General features: G+C 37.1%; 1 protein-coding gene, 1 non-coding gene and 1 pseudogene across 3 annotated transcripts in view; 2 read left to right on the top strand and 1 right to left on the bottom strand.

The window, feature by feature from the left end:
* Rec114 (REC114 meiotic recombination protein) overlaps positions 1 to 18,731 on the bottom strand; it is a 107,730-nt gene that overhangs the window by 26,547 nt on the left and 62,452 nt on the right. The window lies entirely within an intron of this gene.
* Positions 6,319 to 6,391, top strand: Trnaa-agc (transfer RNA alanine (anticodon AGC)). The gene has a single exon. It is a non-coding gene; the product is annotated as a tRNA-Ala (tRNA).
* LOC124976113 (small nuclear ribonucleoprotein Sm D2-like) lies at positions 17,504 to 17,939 on the top strand (annotated as a pseudogene).

An 18,731-nucleotide genomic window follows, 5' to 3' on the forward strand; every position in this document is an offset into this window, starting at 1 on the left:
GTTTGAATAGTATAAGACTGTTACAGTGTAGGGTTTTTTTCCTCCTTTTTGAAAATTTTTAAGTTGTTATTTCTTTATTTTTCTTGCTTCATTTTCCTTTTCTTTACCTATTTCCTCAGAGTCTCTTTCTACCTTTTCTCATACTAACAACCAACTTCTTTTGATTCCACTTTCACTCTTCCTACGATCTAGTACTTCTATATACTCTTTCCTCATCCCATTAACAGTTACATCCTCTTTGTCTTCCATTAGAAACTGCAGACCTTATTGCAAATCTATTTGTTATACTGTAGATAATAATAGAACTCATCCTCTCTGTTTATTATGACAATAGTTTCTTCATAGGGGCTATTTGGTTTAGGGCTGCATATTGTCTGAACTGGATGTTGCTAATATTGATCTCCCCCTTAAAGAAGGGGTTTTGAAAACCTGCAGGGTCACTATAAGCCTATAGAGAGGAAACTGCAATACACCAAATCTGCACTGCTAAGGGGAAGATATGTGAACAACAAGAAAAAACAAGGAAGAAAGTGTTCCAAACAAAATAAGATTCTATATTAATAGAATCCAATGACAGCATGGTAGAAGAAATATCAGAAAAGGAGTTCAGAATATACTTAATTAAAATGATTTGCAAAGCAAAGGATGAGTTAAAAGAGTAAATGCAGGCAATGAACGATCACTCCAATAAACAGTTGAAAGAGCAACTGTAGGAAGCAAAAGATCATTTCAATGAAGAAACAAAAATTTTGAAAAACAAAACAAAAACAAAAACAAAAACAAAAAAAACATAAATCCTTGAAATGAAGGAAACAAACCAAATAAAAAACTCAATGGAAAGCATCACCAACAGACTAGATCACTTGGAAGACAGAAACTCAGACAATAAAGACAAAACATTTAATCTTGAAAATAAAGTTGACCAAACAGAGAAGATGGTAAGAAACCATGAATGAAACCTCTAAGAACTATGGGATATCATGAAAAGACCAAATTTAAGAATTATTGGGATTGAGGAAGGCACAGAGTTACAAACCAAAGGAATGAACAACCTATCCAATGAAATAATATCAGAAAATTTCCCAAACCTGAAGAATGGAATGGAAAATCAACTATAAGAACAACAAATGCACAAATCAACTACAGAACAACAAATGCACAAAATTACAACAGATCAACACCAAGGTACATTATAATGAAAATGTCTAACATCCAAAATAAAGATAGAATTTTAAAGGATGTGAGAGAAAAGCATCAGATAATATATAGGGGGAAACCAAAATATATAGAAGCAGATTTCTCAGCCCAGATCTTAAAAGCTAGAAGGGCCTGGAACAACATATTCCAAGGTCTGAAAGAACATGGTTGCCAATCAAGAATATTATACCCAGCAAAACTAACCTTCAGATTTGAAGACGAAATAAAATCCTTCCATGATAAACAAAAGTTAGAAGAATTTATAAAAAGAAAGCCGGCACTACAGAACATCTCAGCAAAATATTCCATGAGGAGGAAATGAAAAACAACAGTGTAGGTCAGCAAAGGGAGGAACTACCCCGAAGGAAAAGCCAATGAAAGGAGAAAACAAATCAAGTTAAAAAACAAAAATAAGCCAAAATGACTGGGAATACAAATCATATCTCAATAATAACCCTGAATGTTAACGGTCAAAACTCATCAATCAAAAGACACAGACTGGCAGACTGGATTAAAAAGAAAGACCCAATAATATGCTTCCTTCAAGAGACTCATCTCACAGAAAAGGACATCCACAGACTAAAGGTGAAAGGATGGGAAAAAACATACACACATGAACTCAGTAAAAATGTGGGGGTTTCCATCCTTATATAAGATAAAGTGGACTTCAAGCCAAAGTTAGTCAGAAGGAATAAAGAAGGATATTTCTTACTGCTTAAGGGAACCTTAAATCAGGAAGACATATTGATCATAAATATTTACGCCCAAACAACGGCACATGCATGTATGTCAAACAAATTCCTCTCAATTTCAGGACTCAAATAGACCACAACGCAGTAATTCTGGGTGACTTTAACACACCGCTGTCAGAATGCATGAGAACATGCTTTCCCCTCCAGAGTCCTATCAATAGAGTATGTTAGCTAACTTAGGATTTTTGCCAATGGAGAGAGAGAAAATGATCTTTCATCTGCTACTTCTTTTTCCTAGTGATTTGAGACGATGTCCTCTTTATACATTCAATTTCTATATGTATCTGAGTGTACTTACTTCTGGGCATTGTGTTTTGCTAATAGACCAGTGTGATACTCTTAAATTATTTAGGCTTTTAAAAATGGCTTAATGTGTTTTAGTGCTTGTCCCACTTCTATGTCTATTTTTTTCACTAAATTCAGCATCAGGTGATATAACTTAAAATTGTTAAGTTTTCATTGAGATTTAGTTAAAGTTAAAAATTAATTGACACAATAATATGGCCCTTCTATTTGTAGGCTATTTTTTTTTGCCTTCAGTGGTATTTTAATTTTTATTTTTAATGTCTTGCATTTGTATTGACAAACATATTAATATATATTTTTGTTACTGTTATATATGAAATCTTTTCTTCCATTAAATCTTCCAAAAGATTGGGGGAAAAAAAAATTAACTATTCCTGCTGGGCAAGGTGGCACATGCCTGTAATCTCAGTGACTCAGGGGGCTGAGGTAGGAAGCTCTCAAGGCCAGCCTGGGACACTTAGCAAGACCCTGTCTTAAAAAAAAAAAAAAAGAAAAGAAAAGGGCTGGGGATGTAGCTCAGTTGGTAGAGTGCTTGCCTTGTAAGCATAAGGCCCTGGGTTCAATCCCCAGCACCGCAAAAAAAAAAAAAAAAAAAAAAAAAAAAAGGAGGTGGAGCTGGGGATGTAGCTCAGTAGTAAAGTGCCCCTGAGTTTAATCTCCAATACTGAAAAAAAAAAAAAAGTAATAATTCCTTAATATTACCAAATACCTTTTTTGCTTTTACATTTTCCTGATTATCTTATGTTTTTTTCTACACTTTCATTTTTTGATTAAGGATCCAAATAAGGTCCATATATTGTGAAACTTAACTGACATGTCTCTGAAATCTCTTACTTCAGACCTTCAAAGTAGGTTCTCTTTTTATCTTCTTTCCTTGCATTTTTTTTTTGGGGGGGGTTGGGTACTGGGGTTTGAACTCAAGGGCTCTCAACCACTGAGCCACATCCCTAGCTCTTTTTTGTATTTTATTTAGAGACAAGGTCTCACTCAGTTGCTTAGTGCCTCTATTTTGCTAAGGCTGGCTATGAACTTAGGATCCTCCTGCCTTAGTCTCCCAAGCTGCTGGGACTACAGGCATACACCATGGCACTCAGCTCCTTGCAATGTTTTATTAAAGAAACTAAGTAACTAGTTCTCTAAATCAGGGACTGACAAGTTTCTTTCTGTACAGGGTCAATGAGGAAATAAATATTTCAGGCACCATGGGCCATAGAGTCTCTGTGGTACCTACTCAACTCCAGTCTGCAGCATGAAAGCAGACGTGGACAATACATGGAACATGGCTGTGGTCCAACCAAACTTTATTTATGGACAATGAAATTGGAATTTCTTGATTTTTATTCTTTTTAAAAATTTTTTCACTAAAAAACAGCTCAAACGGTATACAAAAACAAGCAATGGGCCAGACTTGTTTCCTGCCCTAGAGTTATCCTCCCTAAATTCTGTTACTCTATATCTGTAGTGTCTTTTAATGTTTACTCCTGTCTCTTAGAATCCTCATAGATTGGTAGATGGAGAAATATAATCAAATCCATGTTTGTTTGTTTGTTTTGTCCTCAGCTTTTGTAAGACTACTTCCTAGGTGGTGATGTGTGAAGTTAGCAGCTACTGATGATCACTGCCTGGACTCATTAATTCATCAGGGGATGCAAAATGATATTTTAATATTTTTCCATTTGATTCTCCATTTGTGAGCTTGAACATCTATAAAGGGGAACTTCGCCTCATCAACCATTTGGTTACCCTAGGTAAAAATAGCAAAGGCAGAATAAACGCTCACTCCATTTCTTATATTTGCCAGATTTAAAATTAATGACATCTTAGTACCTCCAAAGATGACAATGAAGGTTTTGCTTTGTTTTGTTTTGTTTTGTTTTTTGGGAATCATTTGAAACTCATAAATTTAAATATATTTTGTTTCTAACCATTGCAATTATTGATTCTTAAGTTGTCTTTCTTTGGTTAATGAGGTTCTTTTCAAAATGACTCCAGAGTCCTTCTCCAGTTCTCTAAGGCTCTCATGCCTTACTGTTTCTTCTTGAGCAGATGATGAGATCTCCAAGGTCTGGCTATCAGAGATTTAGGAGAGTCACAGGAATGTCTAGTCATTTTTGCCCAAGAAGGAATAAGGGGAGCAAAAATTTTATTCTTAGCCAGATGCGGTGGTGCACGCCTATAATCCCAGCAGCTTGGGAGGCTGAGGCAAGAGAATCATGAGTTTAAAGCCAGCCTCAGCAATTTAGTGAGGCCCTAAGCAACTCTGGGAGACCCTGTCTCTAAAAGGGCTGGGCATGTGGTTCAGTGGCTAAACGTCCCTGGGTTCAATTCCTGGTACCAAAAAACAAACAAATAAAACTGCCAAAAGCTTGGTCCTTGTCCCTGATGCCAATTCAGTAACAAAAACTGAAGAAAAAGGAAAAAGAAGATTTATTGCTTTGTTAGCAAAGGAGAAACACAGGGTACTCCTGTCCCGGAGGCTGTGATTCTGCCCATCAGGAGGAACAGAGGGATTTTAAAGAAGTTCCTCAAAGGCAATATTCCAGGTGTGCCCTGACAGGGGCGTCCCAGGGCACCCTTATGGTGTATTAACATTCACTTGTTAATTTGGGAGATAGTCACTTCCTAGATCCTCTAGCAGATATCTCCTTCCTGGAGAGCACAGAAAACTCAGGATAATCTTGTTCCTTGCCCCCAGGTTACGGGCAGGCAGGGGGAGAGGGAGAAGAGGAAAAGGAAAATTTGTCCCCTTAAAAAATAAGCCTCAGAGCTATATTCAAAAGGTGAAGTGAACCACTATTACAAAACTATTCCTGTTCTAAACAACTCAAAGACTGGAGCAACTATTTTCAGACAAGGAAAACTAGGTAGTAGAGGGCTATAATAACTTTTGATAAAAGAGACAAATGGAGAGAGTCCTATCATCACCCAGGCTTTCTGCCTGGAATGAATTTCCATTTATGGTACAGAAAAGGGAAATTCAGACAGAATCTGTAATCTCAATCAGTTGAGGAGAAAGAGAAGGAAAGTCAAGGAGGCTGACATTGCTGGAATTTGCAGGGTCAAGTCCCTGAGAGACGACTACTGAGAGGTAGAGATTCAAAAACCTGCACATGAGTCTGGCTGAAGAGCATCTGCTTGTATGCAGAAAGAAATCCCACGGGAACAACTTCTAGAATAAGAAGTACCAGGAAGGGTAAGCCAAACAGCCTAGAATTCCACAGGTCTGGGAACTATTTAAATTTCAACTAGTTAGAGAATTAACTTCACAGAATACAGAGGACATTCAGCAGAAAGCACACCCTAGAAGTGTTACTACAGGAGCTCTAGGGTAAAGGCTACTACAGACCCACCCTAAAAGAGAATAAAAACAAGCTTCAAAAGGTCAAACTGTTTCCAAGTAATTTAATGATTAGCTGGGAGGGGCATTCTTTAAAGGGATATAACAAGAAACAGCACTCACATCTGATAAAAAATTACTAGACAGTTGGGCGAGGTAGTGCACACCTATAATGTCAGCAATTAGGGAGGCAGAGGAAGGAGGATGGCAAGTTCAAAGCCTTCTTCAGCAACTTAGTAAGGCAATAAGCAACTTAGTGCAATCCTGTCTCAAAAAATAAAAAGGTCTGGGATGTAACTCAAAGGTAAACCACCCATGGGTTCAACCCCCAGTACCAAAAAAATTAAAAATTAATAGATAGATGAAATTACTAGACATATTACTAGACCATCATCAATGACTCACACCCTCAAGAAGAACAATAGAAACAAACTCAGAAATTGATAGGATGATAAGATTGGCAAAAAATTATGTTTAAAAAGCCATTTTGTAAGTATCCTCATGTGCTCAAAATATCTTTAAAAATATACACTAATGAGAAATACAAAGCAAAAGAACTAAATGATATTCTAAAGATATGGAATAAAATATTTGAAATTAGTTGTGTATGGTGGCGCACACTTATTATTTCAGTGACTGAGGATGTTGAGGCAGGAGGATTGCAAGTTAGAAGCCAGCCTGGGCAACTTAGCAAGACCATCTCAAAATAAAAATTTAAAAAGGGTTGGGGATGTAGCTCAGTGGTAGAGTGCTTGCCTAGCAAGCGTGAGGTCCTGGGTTCAATCCCCAGCACTTTCCACCATACAAAGATAATAAGCTTTATTTCATAATAATGTGAGTGTACTTGACACTACTGAACTGTATAGCTAAAAATGGCTAAGATAAGCCTGGCACGGTGAAGTGCATCTGCAGTCCCAGCTACTCAGAAGTTTAAGTCAGGAAAATCACTTAACTCAGGAGTTCAAGATCATTCTGAGCAATACAGCAAGGTCCTATCTCAAAGAAAAAAAAAAAAAAAAGACAGAGATAGTAAATTTTGTGTTTTTTATATATGTACTTTACCACAGTTTTTAAAAAAGTTTGCAGTAAAATAAAATGTTAGTAAAAATATAAATTATTCTTAAAAAGAAATTAGATTCTCTCAAGTTGTCTTGTCAGAGAAAATGCTGATAAAACATTATGAGAATATAAAACAACAGACTTAAAAGCAAAATGTATTGTGAAGATTATACTATATGAAGAAGTACACATGTAACAACAGCAAGACAAAGGATCAATGAGGGCAATGGAAGTATGCTATTAATTGAATCGTGTTACAATGCGAAGTAGTATGTAAGGTTGAGTATGAGAAATTAAAGATACATATTGCCAACCCACAGCAACCACAGTGGGTGAGGACAAAGGGATACCTCCTGAACCAACAGTGAAGATGAAGTGGAAACCTGAATGTCGGGGTTTCGGCCGGACCCCTGGCCCTAGGTGTGGCAAGGCTAAGATGGCGCCTGGCAGGCTGCCAGTTCGGTTGGCTTTTGCATAAACAACTGACATTATTTTGAGGAAGTTCCAGGGATTGGCTAAGCTCCCTGATGGACAGTACAGGTCCACTGTATGCCTGCCTTTGCTGCCTGTATCTGTTAATGCTCTCCCCTCGTGCGAAAATGCTGATTGGTTACTGTACTATAGATATTGAAGGGTAAGTTCCTCAAAGAGAGAACAAAGAAAGAACTATGAGAAAGTAAGCGCGCAAAATAAAGAGCTCAAAAAAGAACCAGGTTTGCGTCTCGTCTCTCTGCGGGCAGGGAGTGCGATACCTGAAAACCATTGGATAGACCCAAAAAATTAGGAAAAGAGGAAAAAGAAGCAAAGAACGGTGATAAACAGAAAACACCCAGATGGTAGCTTTAAACTCACATAGAAAATCACATTAAATGCAAGTGGTCCAAAAACACTAAATAAAAAGCAGAGGTTGCCAGGATGATTTAAAAAGCAAGGCCTGACTATATACTGTCAGGCACACATATTATATGTGAAGAAACTCATCTTAGATGTAAAAATATAGGTAAGTTAAAAACAAAAGGATAGAAAAAGATATGCCACTTAAACATGAATCATAAGCAAACCAGAGGTGTTTTATCAATATCAGACAACCACATGTCAGATCAAAGATCATTCCCAAGGAAAAGGAGGAATATCTTATGATTATATAGGGTTAAAAATTCATCAAGAAGACATGACAATCCTAAATGTGAAATGTAAAATACACGAAGCAAAAACTGACAGAACAGATACAGATAAATCAACAATTATAATTGGAAGCACCAAAACTCTTCTTTCAGTCATTGACAGAACAGAGACTGAATATCAGCAGGTACAGAGAATACTATCAACTATCTAACTGACATTCACAGAATACTCATAGGACATTAGCAACAGAATATACATTCTTTTCAAGTGCCCATTAAACATTCACAAAGATGGGCCATAAAACAAATATTTTCTATAAAGAGTAAAATAACATACAAGTGACTTTTTTAAAAAATTAAAATACTACAGAGTAGCCTTTCTGATCATAATAGAAAGAAACCAGGAAAAAAAAATGCATGAAGAAAACTGGAAAATCCTCAAATATTCATAAGTTAAACAAAACAATTCTAAGTAAACCATGAGCTTGGTGTGGTGGCACATGCCTATAATCCCAGTGGTTCAGGAGGCTGAAGCAGGAGGATCGTAAATTCAAAGCTAGCCTCAGCAACTGTCTCAAAAAATAAAAATGGTTGGGGATGTAACTCAGAAAATCCAAATATCAAGATAAATAAAGAAGAAGAAACATTAGCAACATTTCTTTCTCCCTGTCTTTTTTTCTCCTGCCTACTTTTCCCTCGCCGCCTTTCTCTAATCTGCAAGCCAGGAATAGAATACTCCCCAGGGAAGCAAACCAGTCTGCACCTTATTTTTGGACTTCCTAGCCCCCAGAACTGTAAGAACTAAATTTCTGTTGTTTATGCCACCTAGTCTATGGTATCTTGTTATAGCAGCCCAAGTTGATAACCATGTTCACAGACTGGATCATGATGCTGTTAGAGTATTAATCTTCCCTAGATTGATAAATAATGAAATCCCAATTAAAATCTTGCATATATTTGAGAAATTAACAAGTTGATTCTAGAATTCATATGGAATCCAGAATAGCCCAGATATGCCTGACAAAGGACAAAGGTGAAGGACTTCCACGACCAGTTTCAATAATATTATAAAATGGGAGTAAAAGTATGGTTTTGGCACAAGAGTAGACGTAGAGATTCATGGAATGGAAGATCCAGAAATAGACCCACACACATATTTATTCACAATAAAAGTGCCATGATAGTTCAATGAAAAAAATATAGTCTCTTCAACAAATGGTGCTGGGATAATTAAATTATTCACATGGGAGGGAAGAGGAACTGTGACATTGACAAAAAAATTAAATGAAAATAAATCACAGCCCTAAACATGCTAGCTAAACTATAAAATTTATACAAGAAAAAATAGCAGACCATCTTTGTTATCTGGGGTAGGCAAAGATTTCTGAATAAGGCACAAAAAGTATGAACCATGAAAGAAATATTTGATAAATTATACTTCATAAAATTTAAAATTTTTAATCCTTCCAAAGACACTGCTAAGAAAAAGCAAGCTACAGATTGAGAGAAAATATTCACAGTACACATGTCTGACAAAGGAATCAAATACAGAGTATAGATTTTCCAAAAACATCTTAGAGAGAACTCAACAGGAAAAAGATTTGAACAGATAGTTCCCACTGAAAGATATACTAATGGCCAAAAATTAAAAGATACTCAACAATATCAGAGAAACAAATTAAAATCATGAGAAACCACAACATATGGAGCAACCATATCCTTGTATATTGCTGATCAGTGTATAATATAGGACAACCACTTTAGAAAAGTTTGGTGGTTTCTTATAAAGTTAAAATACCTTTACTACTATCCAGTCATTTCACACTTAGGAATTTACTTAGGAAAAGTAAAAATATATGTTCACACAAAAATTTGTACACTAATGTTAATAACAGTTGTACTCTTTTAAAAATATTTTTATTAGTGCATTATAGTCACACATATAGCAGGGTTCATTTTGACATATTCATAAATTCATATAATGTAATTTGCTTCACTTCAATCTCCAGTATTTCCTCTTTCCCTCCCCTCCTCCCTCCCCCAATCTCCTTCTTCTACTCTATTGGTCTTCCTTCTATTTATTGATTTATTGTTTTAATTGGTACATTATAGTGACATATAAAAGTGTAACTCATTATGACAAATTTATACATGCACACAGCACAATTTGGTCAATGTCATCCCCCAATTTTTCCCCTTTCCCTCTCCTCCTCCCTCCCTCTTGGTCCCCCATTTTTACTCTACTGATCTCCCTTCTATTTTTGTGAGATTTTGCTGATGAGGATGCAGTGTTGGAGAGATTAGGAAACCCAGGTCACAGCCAACAGTGGTGGTGCACACCTGTAATTCCCAGCAACTTGGAAGGCTGAGGCAGAAGGGTGGCAAGTTTGAGGCCAGCTTGGGCAACTAAGGGAGACCCTGTCTCAAAATAAAAGATAAAAAGGGCTGGGGATGTAGCTCAGTGGTAGAGCATTTGCATAACATGCAAGAGGCCCTGGGTTCTATCGCTCCCAGTACTAAAAAAACAAATTAATTAATTAGAACAAAATCCCACACACACAGAAATGTATTCCTCACAGAAATAAAATTTATTGCTTTAGGAAGCTGAGAAGCCCAAGATAAAGGCACCTACAGATTCAGTGTCTGATAAGGGCTCGCTCTCAGGATCTTGGATGACACTCACATACTGGAAGAGGCCAGCTAACTCGAGGTCTCTTACAAGGTCATTAATCCCATATATTTGGACACGGTCCTCATGACTTCTCAATCACTGCTCAAAGGCATTAACGCTATCTAACATTAATTTTGTCACATTGCAGATTGGTTTTAATGCATGAATTTTAGGGGGACACAAATATTCTGACCATAACACCAACGCCTGTTTTCTATTTTTTGCTTGTTTTATTTCTTTTTATTTTGATAGCTGTCATCCTAAAAGGTGTGCGGTAATATCTCATTGTGGTTTTGATTTGCATTTCTTCAATGATCAGTGACACTGAGTATCTGTTCATGTGCTTTCTGTCCTTAATGTGTCTTTATTATTCACCTCCACAAACCAGTAGCAGAATGTGCACACCTGTAATCCCAGCTACTCAGCAGGATGATAGAAGGGGATTTCAAGTTCAAGACCAGCCTGGGCAATCTAGGGAAATTCTGTCTCAAAATAAAAAGTCAAAAAGGTTGGGGGCGGGGTTGGGATGTAGCTCAGTGGTAAAGTGTCCCTAGATTCAATTACCATTATTGCTTAATTAATTAATTTAAAAGGACTGATGGGTTTATGTGCTGCTATAACTTACAAGAAGAGCTACTAGGTTTGGTTCTTATGAGAGAATGGCTGTAATTTTTATTTGCATTTTTTCCAGTACTGGGGATTGAGCCCAAGGGCACACTCCTACTGCGCTATATACGCATCACATCCCCCCCCCCTCCCCCGCGTCCCCTGCTTTTTGACACAGGGTCTCTGTAAGTTGCCAAGGCTGGCCTCAAACTTGTGATCTTTCTGCCTCAGACACTGGGTAGATCCATTCTAAAGGGTATTGCAAAAGCAGGTGTTCAAATATATTGGGCCCAAGGCTTCTTTACAACTGACACAGGTGACTGGTTTTTTTGCCTGCCTGGCATGCATGCTTCCTACTAGAAACAGCATCGTGATTTCCCTTTGGGAAATCATGCCTCCTACTATCAACATGATTCAGACAAGGCTACTTCCTTAACCATCCTGCTCTAGAGGTGAGCATGTGTCGGCATATCTAATTGTTTCTCACCTAAGTGACTAAGTTTATGAATAAGCATGTAAATTTATAAAATCCAAATAAATTCTGGACCTATTTGCTGCAACTAGAAAGGAGAAGTTCTCATACTAGAATTATTCACTGTAAGGATAAAATAGGCCTGAAGTTCCAGGGACCACCAGGAGAGAGCTTTCCTTTCAGGAGAGCAGAGCAGAAATGAAAGAAACAGAGAGAGAGACACAGACACAGACGCAGACAGACAGAAACAGCTTAGTAATACTATTGAAGCTCCTGGATTCAATTGTATTGAAGACCATTCCTGTCCCCGAACATTTAAATTTCATGATAAAGTAAGTTTATTTTGTTTAAAGGAAACTGGTTTGGGTTTCTGTTATTTGCAACCCCAAGAATTTAACATACAACTAAGGAAGCATAATGGCAAACCTGATTCACTCACTGCTCAGTTATCAATCCAAATTTCCCTATCCAAGTGCCATACCACTTTCAAAACTCCACATCTCCTCATTTAGCAATATAGCAATTAACAAATTCAGTTTTTTCTTACTCTGTGTCTTATCAATATTCAATTCAGCTGAGCGCTCCTTCCTTTTCCAAACACTTGGTTTTGGCTCCTATGATCCACCCTCTCCCAGCTTTCCTCTACTCCTGACAGCTCCTTTTTTCCCTCCTTTGCGATCTTATTCTCCTTACCATCCTTTCTCTTGGTCATTCTTTTGTCCTCCCTCCAGGCTATCTTCCCCCACATCCATCTCAATTACAATTTAAATCTATGATTCCCACATCAGGCCTCCAGCACGGACCTCTCTCTGACCTTCCAAGAGGGCAATATGGTTAAATAGTACAGGACAAGTGGAACTGACATCCCTGCTTTAGTATCTCAAAGACACCTCCAACTCAAACAGTCTAAAACCAGATATGTGGTCATCACAAATGCCTGCTGTCAAGCCTGGCTCTTCTCTAGAGATCCTAACCTCAGAGAATGTGGAAAGCCACCTTCAGATGAGTTGCATAAGCCAGAAACCTTCGCACTTCTCTTCCACCATCTCTCATCTCTAAACTGCCACTAGTCCTGTTGATTTTCACTTTTATATAGCTCCTTAATAAATCTAGTCCACCAACATCCAAGCTACCATCTTCTTCTAGCCTCCCTCGTAGGCATCTTGTGTCCTCCTGCCCACCCCTTCTCTGTTCCATACTACCCTACCAGGAGAGATATTGTTTTTATCTAGAAACATAACTGGCCCTGTTACTCTCCAGTTTAGAATAGATCAACAGCTTCCTACTGCTCTTAGGATACAAACTAAATCTTTTACATGACCTGCCAGGGAATACATGGGAAAGGTGAAGTATATAAACATCACATACCTACCTGGTAAATGAAGACTTCTGAAGATCACCAACTGCCAAGAAATCATAAGGATAATCTAGGACCTGTGAGGTCCAAGGACACAGAAAAAGCCTCTGTCAAAAAAAAAAAAAAAAAAAAAGCCTCTGTCCTAGTGATGTGCTCTCAAGTTCCTCCCCAGTGCAAAGTTGGGAGGAATGCGAATGACAGGGGTGGTCTTTCAAGAAACTGAAGTTCTGGAGCCAGAAGCATCTCTTACAGTGCCTAAGTAAGATCTGACCCAGAATGCTATCACACTTTCATTCCTCAGGTCTTTCATTCTGCTGGCCTATCTTAATTTACCTTTCTTTAGGACTCAGCCTGGGAACAATCTTTTCTCCTTTGCAAATATTTCCTTATCTCTGCTTTGATTTTTACACTTTAACTTTCCCAGGGAAATCTACTTGTTTTGTTCTAGACTGCTGAAGACTGTAAAAATTCGTGGTGAGCTATTTTCAGGCTACTGGTGGGTCTCTCTCTAAGGCTCCCCCAGGAACTTAAAACACTAATAATCAGAACCTTAATTTTATTGGTAACTTAAAGTTGTAGACATGTTTATGTTCTGTTCCTTCTTAATAAAAGTAGTTACTGTGTGACTTCAACATCATCCCATATTCATGAAAAGTTGCCCACAACTTAGGTCAGGTTGCTAAAACAAAATGCCATAGATGGGATGGCCTAGACAACAGACAGTTACTTCTCAGAACTGGGGAGGCTGGCCGGGAGGTGGTGGACCCCTGTAATCCCAGAGACTCGGGAGATTGCAGCAGGAGGATAGCAAGTTCAAAGTCTGCTTCAGCAACTTAGTAAGACTCTAAGCAACTCAGTGAGATTCTGTCTCTAAATAAAATACAAAAGCGGGCTGGTTAAAGCCAGCCACAGCAACTTAGCAAGGCATTTAACAACTCAGCAATTAAGTGCCCTGGGTTCAATCCCTGTATCAAAAAAAAAAAAAAAAAGAATTGTGGAGGATGGGGGCTCTGACATCAGGATGCTAGTAGTTGGATGTCTTGATGAACACCCACGATCTGGCTTGTAGACATATGTGCTCATATGCCCTTTTTTGGGTATGTGCTCTGAAAGAGGGGAGACAGATTTCTCTCTCCCCCTCTTCTTATGAGGGCACTAATCTCATCCTGGGCTCCATTCTCAAGATCTCATCCAAACCTGATTACCGCTCAAAATACCTCCAAATAACATCACACTGGAACAAGGCTATCAACAGACGAATTTGGGGGAAGACACAATTCAGTTCATAACAGCCTGTAAGAGTTAACTATCAAGGTATCTTGGGAACTTGCAAGCAAGATCATCAAGACAATACCTGGCGCAATGCAGTAAGAATAAGATCTTACTACATTTGCTGAGATATGTAAGTATTTTAGTTTAAAAAAATAATTTTAAGCCTGTCAGAAATCTCCCAGACTTCTCTCAAAAAAAAAATAAAAAAGATAATAGGACATTTTAATGTATTGATACATCTAAGAAAAAAAAAAAAAAACTGTCCATGTCAGAGGCAAAGAAACATTGGTAGTACCTGTCCAAGTACTTTTCTGAAGAAAGGAAGTTTTAGTCACTGTACTTAAAATTATTCTAGTTATAGTAAACAGGCATTCCATACTATTTCCTCATTTTAAAATATTTCCTTCTAGTCTTTCTTTATATTTTGTATTTTTAATAAAATATGCTTATTCTAAATTTTTATTTAACATTATTATATCATAAGTATTTCTTCATGCTGCTACATTTGTGTCAGGATTATAGTTTTTAATGCCTCCCACAGGGTACCAACATTTTTTTTAAAACCGTCACTGTAGTGTTGGCTGTTATGGATATTTCCATTTTATTCCCATTATAAACAACACTGTGATGAATGTTTTTGAATGTATATATTTTTTACATTTTAGATTATTCTTTTAAGACATATTCTGAAAAACAGAATTAGGTCAAAGGCTGACAACTGTGGACCTGCTGGGAGGGGTCCTAATAAATACTGGCACACAATGAAAGCATCTTAGAAAAACATTTAGAAAATGCATTATGCCACTAGTAATAAATGAGGATATTTTCACCACATTCTTATCAATATGCACAATGTAGATTAAAATTTAATTTCCCCTTATTAAACAAATGAAAACATTTGGTTTTAATTTCTATGTCTTTGATTCCTATTTACTCAATCCATTTAATCATTCAACAAATAGTCCTGTTTGCCAGATACAACGGCAGACTTCAGAAAAATAACAGAAGACACAATCTCTAACCTCAAAGAGCTTGTAGCTTTGAGGTAGACAAGAAAAACAACAAAAACAAACAAGGCAGTGACTGCAGTAGAGGTCAAGTGCCACAACAAGGGTACGTACAAGGTGCTGCAGGGACAGGGAGAAATGATACCTGATTGAGAACAGCTTCCCAAGAAGCTTCATTCTGTTTATCACTGAGACTGAACACATCTCCAGATGTTTACTCATTCTGTTTTCTCTTTTGTGAAGTGCTTGTTCATGTATGTTTGCTTATTTACCCCAGTCTTATTATTTTTGTTCATCTGTGTGAGCTCTTATAACAAAAAGTGATGTTATGCTCTAAATATTATTTTTAGGCTTTTAACATTAAAATACACATGTGGGTATACGTATATGTATATATTTTTATATATACAAGTATATAGTATATTTAGTAGATATGTATTTCATATTTAATAAATATATATAAAATCAAAAGAGTAAAGCTCTCTTCTCATCCCTACCCTCCAACTATCCAGTTCCCCCTCCTGAGGGCAACCACTGAAACCAAATTCTTATGAAGTCCTTATACACACTGTATGCTACATAAGCATGTTATATTTGTGATATATTTTTATCTAGTTACATAATCTCCAGGGATGTAGACAGTCTCTGTGCATGCCCCGCCGCAACCCCAAGTACTAGGGATTGAACCCAGGACCTCATGCATGCTAGGCAAGCCATCTACCACTGAGCTACAGCCCTTTGATTTTTTATTCTGACACAGGGTCTGGCTAAGTTGCTTGGACTGGCCTTGAACTTGCAATCTTCCTGCCCTCAGTCTCCTAGGATCACAGGCATGCACCACTACATCTGGCTTTCTTTGCCCGTTTTTAACTAGGTTATAGTTAATTTAATTATAGACATTATATAAACAGGAAATGAACACTTCATCTTGAGTTGATATTTTGTCAGTTTTCTTTTTAAAACTGTTATTTTGATTTTTTATATGGCAAACTTTATTAATCTTTACTTTCAAAGACTATAAGGTTTTTATATCTGATTTAGAAAGGACTTTTTACCTCAAGATTTTTTTTTTTAAGTTTGGTTATGGATTTCATGGTTTTTTTTTTTTTAATTTTTTTTAGTAATTGTTGATGGACCTTTATTTTATTAACTTATTTATACATGGTGCTGAGAATCGAACCCAGTGCCTCATACATGCTAGGTGAGCGCTCTACCACTGAGCCACAACCTGAGCTCTCATGTTTTTTTTAGTTTGGTGATAGACCATTTTTATGTTATCACTATCTGTTCATCTTTTTCTTGATGTTTAAAAATCCTTTATAAGGTCAGAAACTGTGGTGCCTGTACATAAACTCATATAAGTACTTTCTCTCAGACCTGTCTTGCTGTTGATGTTCCAAGGATCCCTCTAACTTTGATGTAATCATTAGCCTTTCAGAAATATGACAGGATTTATAAAACTCACTTATTCATTTACATTTACCCCCCCAAAGATTTACCACAGTAATAACATTGATTCTAAAATAACTGAATTTATTTTTTGATTAGAATATATATATATGGCTGAATTTAACGTAGTCCTTATTAAACCAAGTATGCCTACATTGTTCACAGTTAATACCGATTTCTGATTTAATTCTTGAAATATTAAAAAGAAGCGCTTCCACTTGCATTCATTTCTAGTGGCACTTCAGCCACATTATATCAACACCACAGGCATCTTTTTAAACTTTTAATTTTTAGATTTCACAGGTAGTAGTAATTATAACAGCACAGTGAACCAGCTGAGTTAGGTATAATGCCACCTCTTGCTATTTCAGTACAGCTTAGACAACAATAAGTGACATTAAAAGCAGAATCAAGACAAATGTCAAAGCTTTTAAAAAAGAGAAGGGTCACATCTCAGAGCCCTATTTCTCAGTTCTCAGTATCTTCCATTATTAGAAAATAAATGTGATAAAAGACCAGATGCAAAAGAAGTAAAGCTTTTAGTTTCTAAGAAATAACATAGTTTTCCTTACTTTTCATTTGTGGAGTAGTCCACAAATAATAAATAATAATTCCACTTTTAGATGTTTTCTATAGAAAATGATTAAATCAATGAAAACACTTGTTTATAAAAAGGAAAAAGCAGTGGTAATGTTCATTCTTTGTTGTTTCAAAAGGAATGTGCCCTGCACAAACCATGTTTCTCAGACACATCCTCTTCAAGTGCTCCATCACAGGAATAAAAATAAAAAGAACCTTTACAAACTAAGAGCATGATGTTCTATAGCTGTAAAAGTCAATGCACGAGAAGCAACGCGGTGGAGACAGTAGCGACTAGAGGACACAGCTATCACCATGAGCCTCCTCAACAAGCCCAAGAGTGAGATGACCCCAGAGGAGCTACAGAAGTGGGAGGAGGAGGAATTTAACACAGGTCCACTCTCTGTACTCACTCAAGTACAACACTCAAGTGCTCATCAACTGCCACAACAACAAGAAACTCCTGGGCCGTGTGAAGGCCTTTGACAGGCACTGCAGCATGGTGCTGGAGAATGTGAAGGAGATGTGGACTGAGGTCCCCAAGAGTGGCAAGGGCAAGAAGAAATCCAAGCCAGTCAACAAGGACCGCTACATCTCCAAGATGTTTCTGCGTGGGGACTCCGTCATTGTGGTCCTGCGGAACCCCCTCATCGCTGGCAAGTAGGGGCTCCTTCCCACCGCCAGAACTTGCTTCCCTGTCCTGTGAAGACCTGCTCTTTGTGATCGGAATAATAAAGTCCTGTTTTTTGTTAAAAAAAAAAAAAAAGTCAATGCACAACCAGGGAATTTTCTATGAATTATAACTAGGGTAAGAAGGAGACATGTAGCTGAATGTCAGATAAGAAAAGATGAGACCCTGTAAAAGGGCATTGGTTTTAAAAAAAAAAAGTACAGGGTCTTAACTAGTTTATGTCAGAGATGGGCAGACATTTTACATGCAGAGCAATAGGACAAAAAAATCTATTTTGATAAGAATCTTAGTGACATTAGCAAATTTGAGATAAACAGGTTGAGTATACATGGCAGGTACTACCATGTAGTACTACCAATACTACCATAAGTGTCAAACTAAATTATAGAAAAAAATTAAAACTTTGATACATTAAGAATATCATAATCATAGTGAATATAAGATAATTAATGAACATCTATAGCGCACTTACATTTTAGTAGCTGTGCAAAGTAAATGAGATTAAAAGTTAAATAAGACATGGAGGTCACAGACTAGCAAAGAGGACTAACAGGCAGGAGCTTCCCAAGTAGAAAAGGAAAGAAAAGAGTCATTTGTGAAGATAGCAAACACAAATGTACAAAAGGATCCTTGCACAAACAAGGAAAAGAATGTAATCTAGTCTTACTAGAAAGGAGGATGCAGTTTTATTACTGTAGAAATTTAGGCAATGTAAGGTCCAGGGTTTCTTAATCCACATTAAAATAGAATTCAATAAATATGTATGTTACCTTAAAAAAAAACCCTTAAAACAAAACCCATAAAAACTTTTACATAACATACGTTATGTGCACAATCCATGCTTTATAAGAA

The sequence above is a fragment of the Sciurus carolinensis genome, chromosome 2 (genome assembly GCF_902686445.1).
Source record: "Sciurus carolinensis chromosome 2, mSciCar1.2, whole genome shotgun sequence".
NCBI lineage: Eukaryota > Metazoa > Chordata > Mammalia > Rodentia > Sciuridae > Sciurus > Sciurus carolinensis.